Source organism: Bufo gargarizans, unplaced genomic scaffold (assembly GCF_014858855.1).
Source record: "Bufo gargarizans isolate SCDJY-AF-19 unplaced genomic scaffold, ASM1485885v1 fragScaff_scaffold_229_pilon, whole genome shotgun sequence".
NCBI lineage: Eukaryota > Metazoa > Chordata > Amphibia > Anura > Bufonidae > Bufo > Bufo gargarizans.
The window spans coordinates 120,498-140,177 of NW_025334075.1; positions in this window are offsets into that span (position 1 = coordinate 120,498).

A 19,680-nucleotide genomic window follows, 5' to 3' on the forward strand; every position below is an offset into this window, starting at 1 on the left:
TACATGTGTGATATTACACTGTGCGGCCTCTGTATTACATGTGTGATATTACACTGTGCGGCCTCTGTATTACATGTGTGATATTACACTGTGCGGCCTCTGTATTACATGTGTGATATTACACTGTGCGGCCTCTGTATTACATGTGTGATATTACACTGTGCGGCCTCTGTATTACATGTGTGATATTACACTGTGCGGCCGTCTGTATTACATGTGTGATATTACACTGTGCGGCCTCTGTATTACATGTGTGATATTACACTGTGCGGCCTCTGTATTACATGTGTGATATTACACTGTGCGGCCTCTGTATTACATGTGTGATATTACACTGTGCGGCCTCTGTATTACATGTGTGATATTACACTGTGCGGCCTCTGTATTACATGTGTGATATTACACTGTGCGGCCTCTGTATTACATGTGTGATATTACACTGTGCGGCCTCTGTATTACATGTGTGATATTACACTGTGCGGCCTCTGTATTACATGTGTGATATTACACTGTGCGGCTCTGTATTACATGTGTGATATTACACTGTGCGGCCTCTGTATTACATGTGTGATATTACACTGTGCGGCCTCTGTATTACATGTGTGATATTACACTGTGCGGCCTCTGTATTACATGTGTGATATTACACTGTGCGGCCTCTGTATTACATGTGTGATATTACACTGTGCGGCCTCTGTATTACATGTGTGATATTACACTGTGCGGCCTCTGTATTACATGTGTGATATTACACTGTGCGGCCTCTGTATTACATGTGTGATATTACACTGTGCGGCCTCTGTATTACATGTGTGATATTACACTGTGCGGCCTCTGTATTACATGTGTGATATTACACTGTGCGGCCTCTGTATTACATGTGTGATATTACACTGTGCGGCCTCTGTATTACATGTGTGATATTACACTGTGCGGCCTCTGTATTACATGTGTGATATTACACTGTGCGGCCTCTGTATTACATGTGTGATATTACACTGTGCGGCCTCTGTATTACATGTGTGATATTACACTGTGCGGCCTCTGTATTACATGTGTGATATTACACTGTGCGGCCTCTGTATTACATGTGTGATATTACACTGTGCGGCCTCTGTATTACATGTGTGATATTACACTGTGCGGCCTCTGTATTACATGTGTGATATTACACTGTGCGGCCTCTGTATTACATGTGTGATATTACACTGTGCGGCCTCTGTATTACATGTGTGATATTACACTGTGCGGCCTCTGTATTACATGTGTGATATTACACTGTGCGGCCTCTGTATTACATGTGTGATATTACACTGTGCGGCCTCTGTATTACATGTGTGATATTACACTGTGCGGCCTCTGTATTACATGTGTGATATTACACTGTGCGGCCTCTGTATTACATGTGTGATATTACACTGTGCGGCCTCTGTATTACATGTGTGATATTACACTGTGCGGCTGCTGTATTACATGTGTGATATTACACTGTGCGGCCTCTGTATTACATGTGTGATATTACACTGTGCGGCCTCTGTATTACATGTGTGATATTACACTGTGCGGCCTCTGTATTACATGTGTGATATTACACTGTGCGGCCTCTGTATTACATGTGTGATATTACACTGTGCGGCCTCTGTATTACATGTGTGATATTACACTGTGCGGCCTCTGTATTACATGTGTGATATTACACTGTGCGGCCTCTGTATTACATGTGTGATATTACACTGTGCGGCCTCTGTATTACATGTGTGATATTACACTGTGCGGCCTCTGTATTACATGTGTGATATTACACCTGTGCGGCCTCTGTATTACATGTGTGATATTACACTGTGCGGCCTCTGTATTACATGTGTGATATTACACTGTGCGGCCTCTGTATTACATGTGTGATATTACACTGTGCGGCCTCTGTATTACATGTGTGATATTACACTGTGCGGCCTCTGTATTACATGTGTGATATTACACTGTGCGGCCTCTGTATTACATGTGTGATATTACACTGTGCGGCCTCTGTATTACATGTGTGATATTACACTGTGCGGCCTCTGTATTACATGTGTGATATTACACTGTGCGGCCTCTGTATTACATGTGTGATATTACACTGTGCGGCCTCTGTATTACATGTGTGATATTACACTGTGCGGCCTCTGTATTACATGTGTGATATTACACTGTGCGGCCTCTGTATTACATGTGTGATATTACACTGTGCGGCCTCTGTATTACATGTGTGATATTACACTGTGCGGCTCTGTATTACATGTGTGATATTACACTGTGCGGCCTCTGTATTACATGTGTGATATTACACTGTGCGGCCTCTGTATTACATGTGTGATATTACACTGTGCGGCCTCTGTATTACATGTGTGATATTACACTGTGCGGCCTCTGTATTACATGTGTGATATTACACTGTGCGGCCTCTGTATTACATGTGTGATATTACACTGTGCGGCCTCTGTATTACATGTGTGATATTACACTGTGCGGCTCTGTATTACATGTGTGATATTACACTGTGCGGCCTCTGTATTACATGTGTGATATTACACTGTGCGGCCTCTGTATTACATGTGTGATATTACACTGTGCGGCCTCTGTATTACATGTGTGATATTACACTGTGCGGCCTCTGTATTACATGTGTGATATTACACTGTGCGGCCTCTGTATTACATGTGTGATATTACACTGTGCGGCCTCTGTATTACATGTGTGATATTACACTGTGCGGCCTCTGTATTACATGTGTGATATTACACTGTGCGGCCTCTGTATTACATGTGTGATATACACTGTGCGGCCTCTGTATTACATGTGTGATATTACACTGTGCGGCCTCTGTATTACATGTGTGATATTACACTGTGCGGCCTCTGTATTACATGTGTGATATTACACTGTGCGGCCTCTGTATTACATGTGTGATATTACACTGTGCGGCTCTGTATTACATGTGTGATATTACACTGTGCGGCCTCTGTATTACATGTGTGATATTACACTGTGCGGCTTCTGTATTACATGTGTGATATTACACTGTGCGGCCTCTGTATTACATGTGTGATATTACACTGTGCGGCCTCTGTATTACATGTGTGATATTACACTGTGCGGCCTCTGTATTACATGTGTGATATTACACTGTGCGGCCTCTGTATTACATGTGTGATATTACACTGTGCGGCCTCTGTATTACATGTGTGATATTACACTGTGCGGCCTCTGTATTACATGTGTGATATTACACTGTGCGGCCTCTGTATTACATGTGTGATATTACACGGGGAGTGTCTGTATTACATGTGTGAATTACACTGTGCGGCCTCTGTTATTACATGTGTGATATTACACGGGGAGTGTCTGTATTACATGTGTGATATTACACTGTGCGGCCTCTGTATACCTGTGTGATATTACACTGTGCGGCCTCTGTATTACATGTGTGATATTACACGGGGAGTGTCTTGTATTACATGTGTGATATTACACTGTGCTGGCTCGTATTACATGTGTGATATTACACTGTGCGTGCCTCTGTATTACATGTGTGATATTACACGGGAGTGTCTGTATTACATGTGTGATATTCACTGTGCGTCCTCTGTATTACATGTTGATATTACACTTGTGCGGCCTCTGTATTACATGTGTGATATATTACACGGGGTCAGTGTCTGTATTACATGTGTGCCTAATTACACTGTGCAGGCCTCTGTATTACATGTGTGATATTACACGGGGAGTGTCTGTATTACATGTGTGATATTACACTGTGCGGCCTCTGTATTACATGTGTGATATTACACGTGGGTGTCTGTATTACATGTTGATATTACACGGGGAGTGTCTGTATTACATGTGTGATATTACACTGTGCGGCCTCTGTATTACATGTGTGATATTACACTGTGCGGCCTCTGTATTACATGTGTGATATTACACGGGGAGTGTCTGTATTACATGTGTGATATTACACTGTGCGGCCTCTGTATTACATGTGTGATATTACACGGGGAGTGTCTGTATTACATGTGTGATATTACACTGTGCGGCCTCTGTATAAATGTGTGATATTACACGGGGAGTGTCTGTATTACATGTGTGATATTACACTGTGCGGCCTCTGTATTACATGTGTGATATTACACTGTGCGGCCTCTGTATTACATGTGATATTACACTGTGCGGCCTCTGTATTACATGTGTGATATTACACCGGGGAGTGTCTGTATTACATGTGTGATATTACACTGTGCGGCCTCTGTATTACATGTGTGATATTACACGGGGAGTGTCTGTATTACATGTGTGATATTACACTGTGCAGCCTCTGTATTACATGTGTGATATTACACGGGGAGTGTCTGTATTACATGTGTGATATTACACTGTGCGGCCTCTGTATTACATGTGTGATATTACACTGTGCGGCCTCTGTATTACATGTGATATTACACTGTGCGGTCTCTGTATTACATGTGTGATATTACACTGTGCGGCCTCTGTATTACATGTGTGATATTACACGGGGAGTGTCTGTATTACATGTGTGATATTACACGGGGAGTGCAGCCTCTGTATTACATGTGTGATATTACACTGTGCAGCCTCTGTATTACATGTGTGATATTACACGGGGAGTGTCTGTATTACATGTGTGATATTACACGGGGAGTGTCTGTATTACATGTGTGATATTACACTGTGCGGCCTCTGTATTACATGTGTGATATTACACTGTGCGGCCTCTGTATTACATGTGTGATATTACACTGTGCGGCGTATTCCGGCGTCTGTATTACATGTGTGATATTACACTGTGCGGCCTCTGTATTACATGTGTGATATTACACTGTGCGGCCTCTGTATTACATGTGTGATATTACACTGTGCGGCCCCTGTATTACATGTGTGGGGTGCTGTGGATTTCCTATCTTCCCCGCAGTTCAGTTTCTGCTCTGATTCTGATCTCGTGGGTCAGAATTGCTTCGATGTCCTCCTCCTCTTTGCTTCTTCAGTAGAAGGTCCTCAGTGAATCCTTGTGGATGTTCCATCATCTCCAGCCCAGTGGCCATGTCTCCTGCTGCGTCTGACACTCGTCTGGGCCACATTTACTCTTCCTGTCTATAATGTCCACTGTGTATCGAGGCTCCAGACTGGTGGCCGTGGCCCTCGCAGGATGGTTTATGGCCTGCATGGCTACTTAGCACCAACATTGGTTGGATTGTTTTGGGCCAGAATTTTGCATCAAGGCAATGACCCTTTTGCTGAGCTGAAAAACCGAGCAGGCGAGCTAGGTGAACTGCATAGAAGGCTAAAACTGATGGCCCCTAGTATTGTGTGACTGAGAACAGCTCCCATCGTTGGCACCATTTGATCCTGTATTTGGAAATTGTCCATGGCTCCTAGTCCTCCATCTTAAAGTGTTTTTCTTGATTGTTTTATACTGATGACCTATCGTCTGGTAAGCTGCGAGGCGGCTGCAGCACTCCTATGAGCTCTGGCTTTCTAAAACGGCTGATTGGCGTGGTTCCCGTCTTTCAGACCCCCACCGATCAGATACTGATGACGAACCAGAGGATAGGCCACCAGTATAGTAAGAAAATCCCTTAAAACAGAAGACTTGTCAGAATGATCTGCCTCATCTTTGACGCGCACAATGCCACCAGACTGACCCAATGCAGTGTGCCGATCATGAACTGAAGACATCAAGGACCCTTAGTGGCCAAGGTTATCTAGTCAAAAGCATCCATAGGTTGATCAGAGCAGGAGACAAGTGGCTAGGAGGTGGGTAATAGTCAATCCCTCTGGACCCCACCTAGCAGTCTGACATCGACAAGAGTAATAGGAAGACGTACAGCAATGTTTATGGCACTGATGAGACACTGGATTTATGTCATATGGCATTTCTTTTAACCTTGCTTGATGGGACATACTACCCAAGTGTTATGCCTTCTCCTGGACACCTTTTGATGTGAGAAGTTGCTGCCGACTACCGGTTATATCCTTGTTGTAAGTTTTCTGTCATCCCAGAATATCATCCCTACAAGAGAGCACTTCGAACCCAATCCGGAAACAACGTCCCCTGATAAACTGTGTGATGCCTCCTGTTCTTCTCCATGTATCACCACTTGTCACACACTGTGCAGAATCCTTGAGCTTGGAGGCCTTGGTCTATCATTCCGGCAGATCGCTCTGTGCCTAGGCTGAGATAGCAGCATGGTGGTGTGTGTCCTGGTGCAACAGGGACTTGGTAGAGGCTGGATGTTATAAACCTGTAGTAATGGCAGACTGCACGGCTAGAGGCTGGATGTTATACACTGTGGTAATGGTAGACTGCACTTCTAGAGGCTGGATGTTATACACTGTGGTAATGGTAGACTGCATGTGGATGTTTTACACTGTGGTAATGGTAGACTGCACGGCTAGAGGATGGATGTTATAAACCTGTAGTAATGGTAGATTGCATGGCTAGAGGCTGGATGTTATACACTGTGGTAATGGTAGACTGCACGGCTAGAGGCTGGATGTTATACACTGTGGTAATGGTAGACTACACAGCTAGAGGCTGGATGTTATACACTGTGGTAATGGTAGACTGCACGGCTAGAGGATGGATGTTATAGACCTGTGATAATGGTAGACTACACAGCTAGAGGCTGGATGTTATACACTGTGGTAATGGTAGACTGTATGGCTAGAGGCTGGATGTTATACACTGTGGTAATGGTAGACTGCATGACCAGAGGCTGGATGTTATAAACCTGTAGTAATGGTAGATTGCATGGCTAGAGGCTGGATGTTATACACTGTGGTAATGGTAGACTGCATGGCTAGAGGCTGGATGTTATACACTGTGGTAATGGTAGACTGCATGGCTAGAGGCTGGATGTTATACACCTGTGGTAATGGTAAAATGCACGGCTAGAGGCTGGATGTTATACACTGTGGTAATGGTAGACTGCATGGCCAGAGGCTGGATGTTATACACTGTGGTAATGATAGACTGCATGGCCAGAGACTGGATGTAATACACTGTGGTAATGGTAGACTGCATGGCTAGAGGCTGGATTTTATACACTGTGGTAATGGTAGACTGCATGGCCAGAGGCTGGATGTTATACACTGTAGTAATGGTAGACTGCACGGCTAGAGGCTGGATGTTATACACCTGTGGTAATGGTAGACTGCATGGCTAGAGGCTGGATGTTATACACCTGTGGTAATGGTAGACTGCATGGCTAGAGGCTGGATGTTATACACTGTGGTAATGGTAGACTGCACGGCTAGAGGCTGGATGTTATACACTGTGGTAATGGTAGACTGCACGGCTGGAGGCTGGATGTTATACACCTGTGGTAATGGTAGACTGCATGGCTAGAGGCTGGATGTTATACACCTGTGGTAATGGTAGACTGCATGGCTAGAGGCTGGATGTTATACACCTGTGGTAATGGTAGACTGCATGGCTAGAGGCTGGATGTTATACACTGTGGTAATGGTAGACTGCATGGCTAGAGGCTGGATGTTATACACTGTGGTAATGGTAGACTGCATGGCTAGAGGCTGGATGTTATACACCTGTGGTAATGGTAAAATGCACGGCTAGAGGATGGATGTTATACACTGTGGTAATGGTGGACTGCATGGCTAGGGGCTGGATGTTATACACTGTGGTAATGGTAGACTACAAGGCTAGAGGCTGGATGTTATACACCTGTGGTAATGGTAGACTGTGTGTCTAGAGGCTGGATATTATACACTATGGTAATAATAGACTGCATGGCTAGAAGCTGGATGTTATACACCTGTGGTAATGGTTGACTGCACGGCTAGAGGCTGGATGTTATACATCTGTGGTATAGGTAGATTGAACTGCTAGAGGCTGGATGTTCTACACTGTGGGAATGGTAGACTGCTTGGCTAGAGGCTGGATGTTATACACTGTGGTAATGGTAGACTGCACGGCTAGAGGCTGGATGTTATACACTGTGGTAATGGTAGACTGCATGGCCAGAGGCTGGATGTTATACACTGTGGTAATGGTAGACTGCATGGCTAGAGGCTGGATGTTATACACTGTGGTAATGGTAGACTGCACGGCTAGAGGCTGGATGTTATACACTGTGGTAATGGTAGACTGCACGGCTAGAGGCTGGATGTTATACACCTGTGGTAATGGTAGACTGCACGGCTAGAGGCTGGATGTTATACACCTGTGGTAATGGTAGACTGCATGGCTAGAGGCTGGATGTTATACACTGTGGTAATGGTAGACTGCATGGCAAGAGGCTGGATGTTATACACTGTGGTAATGGTAGACTGCACGGCTAGAGGCTGGATGTTATACAGTGTGGTAATGGCAGACTGCATGGCTAGAGGCTGGATGTTATACACTGTGGTAATGGTAGACTGCACGGCTAGAGGCTGGATGTTATACAGTGTGGTAATGGCAGACTGCATGGCTAGAGGCTGGATGTTATACACTGTGGTAATGGTAGACCAATGTTGATGGTGAACAGATCAAAACACTGACAGAATCCATGGATGGCGGCTTCTGAGTGTCCTTGCAAAGAAAGGTGGCTATATTGGTCACTGATTTGTTTTTGTTTTGTTTTTGAATGTCAGAAATGTATATTTGTGAATGTTGAGATGTTATATTGGTTTCACTGGTAAAAATAAATAATTGAAATGGGTATATATTTGTTTTTTGTTAAGTTGCCTAATAATTATGCACAGTAATAGTCACCTGCACACACAGATATCCCCCTAAAATAGCTAAAACTAAAAACAAACTAAAAACTACTTCCAAAAATATTCAGCTTTGATATTAATGAGTTTTTTGGGTTCATTGAGAACATGGTTGTTGTTCAATAATAAAATTAATCCTCAAAAATACAACTTGCCTAATAATTCTGCACTCCCTGTAAAGTAATAAGGCAATGTACGTAAGTCCACAGGATAGAAGATACTTGTCTGATTGACAGAGTCCAACTGCTGATCACTATGGTTGACTGGAGTGGTGGTCATAATTCTCTGCCTCCTGGCCTGACCTCAGCCTGCTTCTCGTATTCACCCATTTCCTCCTGCCCTGATGTCAGACTTGTTTCTTGGATATATTTGTACGCAGCCTGCCCTTATCTCAGCCCATCTTCTGATTATGAATATTGCCAGACCCCTCAGTGCTATTCACTGCAGTCTCTGACCCCTGTGGGCCAGCCACCAACTACACTGGGACTGTCTCAAGAGGTAGCAGCCTGGTGGCTCTCCTGCAGTGAAGATCACATTGCTTTGTATGTGCTAAAGGGTGGAGAGCAGGGAACGTCCAGGATAACGCCCTTAGAATTCGCCCAAAGTCAAACTATTTAGTTGGTACAGTGGGTCCATACCAACTGCCCGTCACAGCTCTCTACAACTCCTTCCTCATCACTCTCTACAACAGGGATCAGCAGTCTTTGGCACTCCAGCTATTCTAAAACGACATCTCCCAGAATCCTCCTTTCACTTCTATGGGAGTTACAAGAACTGCAGAAGTGTGCTTCCTGGTTGTTGAGTTTCACAGCAGCTGAAGTGTCGAAGGTTGCTGAACCCCTACTTAAACCCCCGATTGGGAGGACTATAGGACTGTATAATGAGCATGCTGTGCTGTGGTCTTCTAGTGGTCAATCTTAGGGGCACAGAAGGGCAGTATGGTTCTCATCTATTGGTGATTTCTCTGCAGATACACAGACTGTGCTGAACCTGATGGAGCACACCTTGGCCCTCGATGACGCTCTACGAGTTAAAGCTGAGAATCTTATCCGCATTTTCCAGAGTAACTTTTTCCAGGCTCTGCTGGGTAAGAGAACCAACCTCAGGTATTCCGTGCTAGAGATTTGTGATGGGAGGGGATTTTGGATGGCAGTGGATGCAGGTAACATTGGGAAGGAGATTCATCATTCTGTGGAGGTGTATCAGGGTGTTAGATGTTGGGGGGGGGGCACATATTTGTTTTAACTTAGTACATGATTCTCCTTTGTGCAGATATTCAGGAATATTACGAGGTGATGCTTACCTGCAACCCACCAGTGTCGTTCAGCAAAATCTCCAGTAACAGAGTGAGTAGACCCTGCATTTTCATAAACTTGAGGCATTTATTATGGAGAACGGTCTGGGCAGAGGGCAGTCCTCCTCAGATTGCCTGTCCTGTGTTATGTGGCTGGACACCAGTCAGTTCATTGCCAGTAGAACTGTGTCATTTTTGGTTTTGGATGTGGTGCCTCCACACGTATGACGAGTATTGACCACCATGACTGTATGAATATTGCCACGAATATCATGTAAGCCGTGTACCGGGGTGGGCTCCCCAGAATACAACGAAGTCACAGACAAGGAAAGCGACACTGACACCAGCTTACTATGCAAGAACAGAAACTTTACTTAGACAACGAGTAATAACATAAGAACAATGCAAACATGCATAGAAAACGCTATATTCCTGGACCCACAGTCAACATCTGCCCACTGGACAGGCCTAGCCGATGGCGGACACAGCACAGCCTGCAAGTCGTACTGTGCCGCTACAGAGGACACCCCTAGCCGATGGCAAACGCAGCAGAGCCTGCAAGTCAATAACTGCGCTGCAGTCCAGTACAGTACAGCCTTGCAAAATAAACACACAATATAACAATCAGTAACCAGGTGTACTGACCTGCGTCCGTCCTGGACCAGAGGATGCAGCCTACCAGGGATGGCCACCAATCTCTTAGCAACCGTGCGGCCTTGCTTGATGATGAGGCCTTCTGTCCACACACTGAACTGGTCTTCCTGGGACAACCTCTCTTTCAGAAGAGCTGGATTCAGTCAGGGTATAACAGCTACTTTCCTTCTTCTGAGTGTCCATTAACTGCCAGACATCTGCAAGCCAGGATGGAATCGGATTCAGTCCCTCACAGCACAATCCTTCCACCATGTCAGATCACCACTTCCTGGTTCACTCACAGGCAGCAGCATGAGTCATCAGCATGAGTCATCATCTGTTTTGCATATTTAAATCTCAGAGTCTGCTGCTGTAGCTGCAAAACAGTGGCCTCTAGTGCCCGGAATGCCAAATTACAGTTTAAGTAAAGACATTATGCAGAAATAGCTGTTTCACAATCTCACATGCCACCCTATTAGAAGTTGTTTGCCCTCGGCAACTCTCCCCATACAAACTCATCCTGAGCATAGCGCTGTGGAGGCACACCAGCATTGGGCCTCGCTGACCTTCTCAGATTGGGGGTTTCAGAAATACTGGGGACATCAAGCATATTTGACAGGAGAGGAGCTGTTGATTGCTCAGCATTGCATCTGGGTGGCAAACCTGCCACGGCCGGAACCTCTGTGGACACTTGAGAAGGGACGACCCACCATTCCTCCTCTTCCTCGTCTGAGGGACTTTCCTCCATACCCTGAGTGTGAGGAGGCACCCCCTCTACGCACACCGGCTCATCAAAATTGCAACGTCTTAACATATTACGGTGTAAGTTCCGTGAGGGTCTCCCTATCCCTACTGGCTCTACCTCATAGACCGGAATAGCGGGGTCTACCCTTCTCTTCACCATGTATGGAACTGCCTCCCACCGTGCATCCAATTTTCCTGACGGCCGTTTGGCTTTGACCATCACCGATCGTCAGGGACATACCCATCTTTCTGCACTGGTCTTGGGTTAGGGTGTACTACCTGTCCCGGGCGCTCCCCCACAACCCTATGTACCACTCTCAGCCAGCGGCGGTGCTCCTCCACCCATGCGATGGTACTTCTCGTGGGGGCTCCATCGGGTTAGGCATGTGGAGATCTTCAATCTCCCGTCCGGCTCGTCCAAACATGAGCATATGTGGAGAGTATCCGGTGGTACTGTGTACTCTGTTATTATAGGCCCACATCAACTCAGGTAGGTATGCGGGCCACTGGGCTTTTTGATTGTCTTCCAGAGTCCGCAGCATCTGAAGCAAGGTGCGATTGAAGCGTTCGCACACACCGTTTCCTTGTCGCTGCCTGACCAGCATGCTCCCTGGTCAGAATATATCCTCTGTGGACACCCGAACACCTGTATAAAGTGTTTACAGACAGCTTCAGCGGCCGACTCTGCGGTTTGGTCTCTCTGGTGGGCACAGCCACCGCATACTTGGTAAAGTGATCCGTCATAACTAGACAGTACGAGTGTCCCGAGGTAGAATATCCGATCTGTACATAATCAATCATCAGAAGTTCTAGGGGTGCTGAGGTGCGGATGGTCTGCACAGGAGCCCGCTGTTCAGTACTCTTACTCAACCCACAGGATCGACACTTAAGACATGCCGCAGCCACCATGTCCACCAGATCTGGACAGTACACCAGCCGTTGGAGCCACTTGAACGTTTTGTCGCTCCCGAAATGAGCTCCCTTTTCATGAGCTGCTCTAGCGGCCTCCGGTCCCAATGACATGGGAATGACAATCTGTTGCCGGTATTGCAGCTCTGACTGTAAGTCAGCTCTGAATGTGAGTCCCTGAGTAATTGTCAGCTTGTCCCACTGCCTTAACAACTTCTGACCCTCTGGGTCAGGAGTTTCAGTATCCTCTAACTCCTCATCGGCTCTCTGAGTCGACTGTCCTATTGGAACTCGAGAGAGTGCATCGGCATTGCCGTTCTCCCTACCGGACCGGAACTTGATGCGGTATTGGTACTTAGAGAGGCGGGCCAACCATCTTTGCTTGAGTGCGCCGAGCTTGGCATTCTCCAGGTGTGCCAACGGGTTGTTGTCCGTCATCACGGTCATTTCTGCACCAGTCAGGTTGTAACGGATCTCCTGACACCCCGACTGCGTACCTACGTTAATGGATGCTCCCAGTGCCTCCACTTGACACCGATACCACCACAGGAACCAGGAACAGCTCTTACAAGAGCTAGGAGTAATAGCCAGGGGAGTATACACGTATAGCAATCCCCACACACATGAGACAAGGCTTTATGTTGAATGTAAAATAGGAAAACTTTATTGGGGGCTACCTGCCCGTATTTATGCAGGTCCCCATCTGGTGGACACTCCCCTAGGGGACCAGATGGAAGACTGTGACACAGGACAGATATGCAGCAATTCAGGACACACAGACACAATACATCCCCACCATGCATCATGGTTTCCTCCTCTCTGCCCTGGAGACAACCGAGGAGCAATCCAATTATCTCTCAGGACAAAGGGAAATCGCCAATACACATGTGGGGACAACAGGACAGAAATCACCATTTAAACACACAATGTCACAACCCTTACAGTAAACACAGACATTTAACATATCCCCAGATAGCTCAAATCTGAGTGCATATTATTAGGTGAATGGCACTCAGACTACACGAATACAGTAGAATCGCCATGGAGCCAAAGTCTTTAATTTCACATAGTCTTTCGTTATCCGAATGGGCTCCATGGCATAGCTATCTGGGGTATCACTGTTCAAATAGGGCAAGTACCAAATTACCCGAATTTTCATGTCTTTGCAGGGGAAAATCAAGCGTTTCAACATGGGGCCATAGTCTAAAGGGAGCAGGCGGGCAACCAGGCTTCTCCAATGCAATGTGGCAAGATTGGTCTCGTCACACAGGTATTCTGCAAACCTTTCAGTCATGGCCCACACCAGTGCCAGTAGTTCCAGTTTAAAGGAGCTAGAGTTATCAGGGTTGCGTTCTGACTCTCTTAGGGACTGGCTCCCATAGGCGATGACTCTCTCCCGTCCATCCTGGACTTGGGACAAGACGGCCCCCAGACCATGTAGGCTTCCATCAGTATACAGCAGGAATGGGGTATCAAACCGTGCGTAAGCCAGGATCAGGGCATTGGTCAGCACCTCTTTCACCGCTTCAAAGGCCTCTTGTTGCCGGGGCCCCCAGTTGACGGGCGTTTCTTCGGACCCCCAGCCGTGCCTCTTAGCAACTCGTTTAACGGGCCCACCAGATGAGCGAATTTGGGTATAAACCTCCTGTAGTAGCTGGCCAGTCCCACGAACGCCCGTACCTCCCGTAGCGTACTTGGCCGGGGCCACTTCTGAACGGCCTCCACCTTGCTGAGGGCTGGTTTTACCCCTTCTGGGTGACCACATGTCCTAAGTACTCTATCTGCTGTCGGAACAGCTGGCATTTCTTTGGCTTGATCTTGAGCCCATGGTCTCGTAGCCGTCCCAAGACTTGTCGCAGCTTCTGGAGGTGATCTTCAAAGAAGGCCCTGAATACTATGTCATCCAGGTATATCAATACTGATTCGAAGTTGAGGTCCCTCAGACAGTGTTCCATCAATCGCTGGAATGTCCCCGGAGCATTGAAGAGGCCGAAGGGCATCCGGTTGAACTCGTAGAGTCCCGTAGGTAGAATGAAGGCCGTCTTGGCTTTGTCTTTCTTGGCCACCGTCACCTGCCAGTACCCACTAGCCAAGTCAAGAGTTGAGAAGAACTTAGCTTGGCTTAGGGCTGATAATGACTCTTCAATCTGCGGAAGGGGGTAGGCATCCCAGACGGTCTGAGCATTCAGCTCCCGATAATCCACGCAGAACCGGAGACTCCCGTCTTTCTTCCGCACCAAGACTACCGGACTTTGACTTTCCTGGATCATCCGCTTCTCTAACATGCTGGCCACCATATCTTTCACCTCCTGATATATCTTAGGTGGGATCTGCCGGTAGCGTTCCCTGATCAGCGAAGCATCACCGGTTGGGATTTCATGTTCGATGGCAGTAGCACACCCAAAGTCCTCATCATGTCTTGAGAAGGCCTCCTGAAATTCCCAGAGGGTGTCTTCCAGCAGCTTTTGTTCCCCCGGGGTCAGGGTTCTGCAGTCCACCCCCATACGGGCCATGATCACTCGACCGTTCCACTTTGCTGTCAGGATTTCGCTTGAATGGACCTCCACAGCATAGGTCCAGGCTGATCTCCTATCCGGCTGCAGTGTAAAGCCCCTTCGTCGAGCGATACCCCCTTCGGACACATAAACTTTGGCCAGCAGGGTGTTTGCAGGGACGGTTAACTCGCAGTCCTCAACATTACAGCAGCGTATAGGCACACATCCGTCTTTCACAACGGCAAGGGCCCGTGCTACCAGTGGGCGAATCTGCGTTTCTTCTTGATAAGCAGGCTCGATCAGGACCTCCAGTCCATTCAGTCGTCGTCCAGCCCCCACTGGCAGCATCAATATTCGCTCCTGTCGAGGTGGGATCTTCAACGGAGTCCTCCGTAGCACCCTCATCTCCAATGGCCCGTCCGGACAGGTTACTCTTTTGCAGGCTACAGCTCCTCACCATTTGTTGTAAGACCTTCTGGGTAGGCCGGTGTGCGGTGGCCCGTTGCCAGTACTTCGGCCCTTCTTTGGCATAGAGTTGATGATCTAGGTCTGTCAGTATATTCATGCCCAGGGTCATGTCCATTCCTTTCCGGGACGAATGGTCCACCGTGCTGGTGGACCATTCGTCCCCTTTCTTGCCGATGTCTTGCCCAAACAGTCGGACCCGCATCCAGACTAGCCCTCGAACATCCATCTCTCTATTATCGTCAGCCTGATGACGCTCCCATCTTCGGGCTCCATCATATGCCCGAAGTGCCTCTCAAACAACTCCAAAGGCATTAGAGTGCACTCTGACCCTGTATCAACTAGGCAGCAAACCTTTCGGCCTGCCAGCTCGGCTTCTAATACGGGGCTGCTGGCATACAGATCACGTTCTTCACGCAGAGGGCTTAACTTCTGGTGCATCGCCGCAGGACGCCCAGCTACTGCAGCGGTCGGAAGTTTAACGTCGGCTCTGACGCTACCTTTTCTGGGCACTCTCTGGCCATATTTTCGGCAAACCCAACAGAGGGGCCCTCTTCTGCCCGGCCCCCTCACCGGGGTTATTCTGGGTGGAGTGACACGAGGTGCGGGGACAGTTTCATAGGCCAGGACGGTTCCACCTTCATCTGGGACACTTCCAGCCGAAGCTCTTTCAATTCAGCTCGCAGGGCCTGGACCACATCCTTTAAGGACTCCGATTCTTCAGATCCCGGCCGGTCCCTTGAAACATGCGCGCTATTCACCACTCTCGCTGCCTCCGGTATGGGCTCTTCCTCCCTCTCTACAGCGGCTAAATAAATGCTGTAGAATGTCATATCGGCCATTGTTCGGGTCATCTCTTGTAATTCATCTTGTAGGAATTTATTGGAGAGCCCCACTATGAACCGATCTCATAGAAGCCGGTCCACCTCCCGGAATGCGCCCATAGCCTCAGGGTCTCGTCGTTGTATCTCATTCAGTGTCTCCTGTAGATCATTGGAATATTGCATCAGGGTATCGCCCCCTCTTGCTGGGGTCGGTTAAAGAAGTGACTCCGTAACTGTACCACTTTGGCCCACCCCCCTTGGGCTCTCTCTAGCAGGGAGAATATCTTCTCTAGGGTATCTCTCTCAGAGTCAGGCCTTACCATCACTGTCCGCCTGACGTCACCCTCTAGGGCTCCCAATGCAACCTTGGCCCGCAGTTCGGGGGTCAGGTTACACATTTTAACCGCACTTCGAACCCTTTCAGTCCAGTCCTGCAATGTCATGTTGTTACCGTCATACTTTGGCAGATGACGCAGTAGTGCCCCTACAGGGATGTATCCTACTGGGGTAGCCATATTGTTGGGGGCAAGCTGGACTTGCGCCTGTGTACCCTGGGCTGGGTCCTGATCCGGCACCACTGGTGTCGGGGGACGATCTCCCGCCGCGTTCCGGTCCATAACTGTTGCTGTATCCTGCCGACTACACCAAGTTGTAAGCCGTGTACCGGGGTGGGCTCCCCAGAATACAGCGAAGTCACAGACAAGAAAAGCGACACTGACACCAGCTTACTATGCAAGAACAGAAACTTTACTTAGACAACGAGTAACATAAGAACAATGCAAACATGCATAGAAAACGCTATATCCACAGTCAACGTCCCTGCCCACTGGACAGGCCTAGCCGATGGCGGACACAGCAGAGCCTGCAAGTCGTACTGTGCCGCTACAGAGGACATATTTAAATCTCAGAGTGTGCTGCTGTAGCTGCAAAACAGTGGCCTCTAGTGCCCGGAATGCCAAATGACAGTTTAAGTAAAGACATTATGCAGAAATAGCTGTTTCACAATCTCACAATCTCACAATTGCAGTAGAACGTCCTCAACAAAGAATCAGAAGTGACAGCATTTCTGGGATCCCACTAGAGGGGAAGGAGGCTGTAACGGCACCGTTTCAGCAGACAAGGGGTTAAAATCTGTTTAGGCGATATGCCCCTTTCTGAGATGCAGGCACAGCTACTGCAGAAAACCAACCTCCCGAACTGGATACAAAATAGCATTCCAAACTGGAACCTTACAAGTAGCTGTCAGCAGACGAACAGGAAAAGCGTCCAGTCAGCTTACACTCCTGGCAATCAGTCTCCAACAGCATACAGGGAATCCCCCCAATAACGAGACAAGGCTCCGTGTTGAGGGTCAAGCAGTGATCTGACTACTTCAAGTACAGCCTCTTTTATTGATAAAAAAAACAAACATAGTACTGCCCACAGGGTTTTGAAATCCAACCAATCAGTAATTCACAACACACAATGTAAATACAGCAACCAATCGTTCCCGCCCCCTAGAGGACCAGAAGGGAGACTGCGACACAGAACAGATACAACATATCCCCACAATGCATCATGGTTTCCTCCTCTCTGCCTGGGAGACGACCGAAGACAATCCAATTATCTCTCAGGACAAAGGGGAGATCACCAATACACATGTGGAGACAACAAGACAGACATCACCATTTAAACACACAATGGGACAATGGGACAATAGAACCACACCCAGCATATTCCTCCCAAGCTGACAAGTTACACTTATTATAAGTTGTTACAACTTTGTGAGGTTACATTGTCCATACATATAACGTACATCAATTTAACCAGTATAACTTGGGGGACAAACCTATCCAAAATTCCCTGGAATAGGTTCATGGGTTCAAAAGTTAGCATGGGCCATAATCCTGAGGCAAGAGGCCTTCAAACAGCCCCGTCCAAAACCCAGTGGCGAGGTTGGTTTCGCCACACATCTCCCCCCCCCAGGGAAGACTAACCAGATAACTGACCTCACGCCGGTCGGTACCTGAGTTAGTCTGGCAGCCCACCCACAACCCAATACTGGACCTGCTGAATTTCGTAGCCTGTCTCTGTCCAGTGAGTCCACCAAGGTTATGTTGGAAGCTGGTACTCCCGGTCTTTGTGTTGCTCCCTGGCTTGGAGTGGAGGTTGCTTTGTGGGCAGGGATCAGCGGTACTCTGCCCTGGTGCCAGCGCTACCACGGAAGAAGCCTGGTTGGAGCCTGGTTGTTGGAGGGGGAGACCGACTGTCTCTACCCCCTGTGCTGTAAGTGCAGAGACCACGGTCCCATCTGCACTGTTGTGGGGCTTACTGTCTCCCCCTGGTGCGTTAAGCTGCCGCTGGGAAGAGGGAGTAACGAGCTCCTCTCCCATACATACTTCCAGCCGCTGGGGAGGGCGACCGACCGCCTCCGCTCCCAATACAGTGTCCTGCTGCTGGGGAAAGGAGACTGGGCTCTCTATTCCCTGTAGGACACTCTGCCGCTGGGGGACAGGACCGACTGTCTCTGCCCCCTGTAACTCCGTCTGCCGCTGGGGAATGGAGACTCGGCTCCCAATTCCCAAAAAATCATGCTGCTGGGGGGCAGGAACAACTACCTCTGCCCCCTGTAACTCAGCCTGCCGCTGGGGAGGGAGGCCGTTGCTCTCCTCTCCCTGCATTTCACACTGCCTTCCCGGCATATCACTCTGCTGCTGGGGGGCAGGAACAACTACCTCTGCCCCCTGTAACTCAGCCTGCCGCTGGGGAGGGAGGCCGCTGCTCTCCCCTCCCTGCATTTCACACTGCCTTCCCGGCATATCACTCTGCTGCTGGGGGGCAGGAACAACTACCTCTGCCCCCTGTAACTCAGCCTGCCGCTGGGGAGGGAGGCCGCTGCTCTCCTCTCCCTGCACTTCACACTGCCGCTGGGGAATGGAGACTAGGCTCCCACTGTCCCGCAACCGTAACTTCCGATGGAGGTCCACCCAACGTGGCAGCTGACCTTCACCTTCTGCCCGGTATAGTAGGGTCTTAGACACTAGACTCCTCACGAACTTCACGTATTTCTCAGCTGGATTGGGTCCGAAGAAGTTCAGCCGCAACCACATCATACGGTCAAATTCCTCCACAGAGTATCTGTACTCCACTGCTGGTTCCATCCTGGTGCTTTTAGGGTCACTGTACTGAGACATGCGTTGCCCTTAAATTGTAGAATCCACAGAAATGGTGTCTCCTGTAGCTGTCCTTCTGGCTGTAGGAATGATCCCGCTGCTTGCCACCAATGTAACGGCACCGTTTCAGCAGACAAGGGGTTAAAATCCGTTTAGGCGATATGCCCCTTTCTGAGATGCAGGCACAGCTACTGCAGAAAACCAACCTCCCGAACTGGATACAAAATAGCACTCCAAACTGGAACCTCGCAAGTAGCTGTCAGCAGACGAACAGGAAAAGCGTCCAGTCGGCTTACACTCCTGGCAATCAGTCTCCAACAGCATACAGGGAATTCCCCCAATAACGAGACAAGGCTCCATGTTGAGGGTCAAGCAGTGCTCTGACTGTA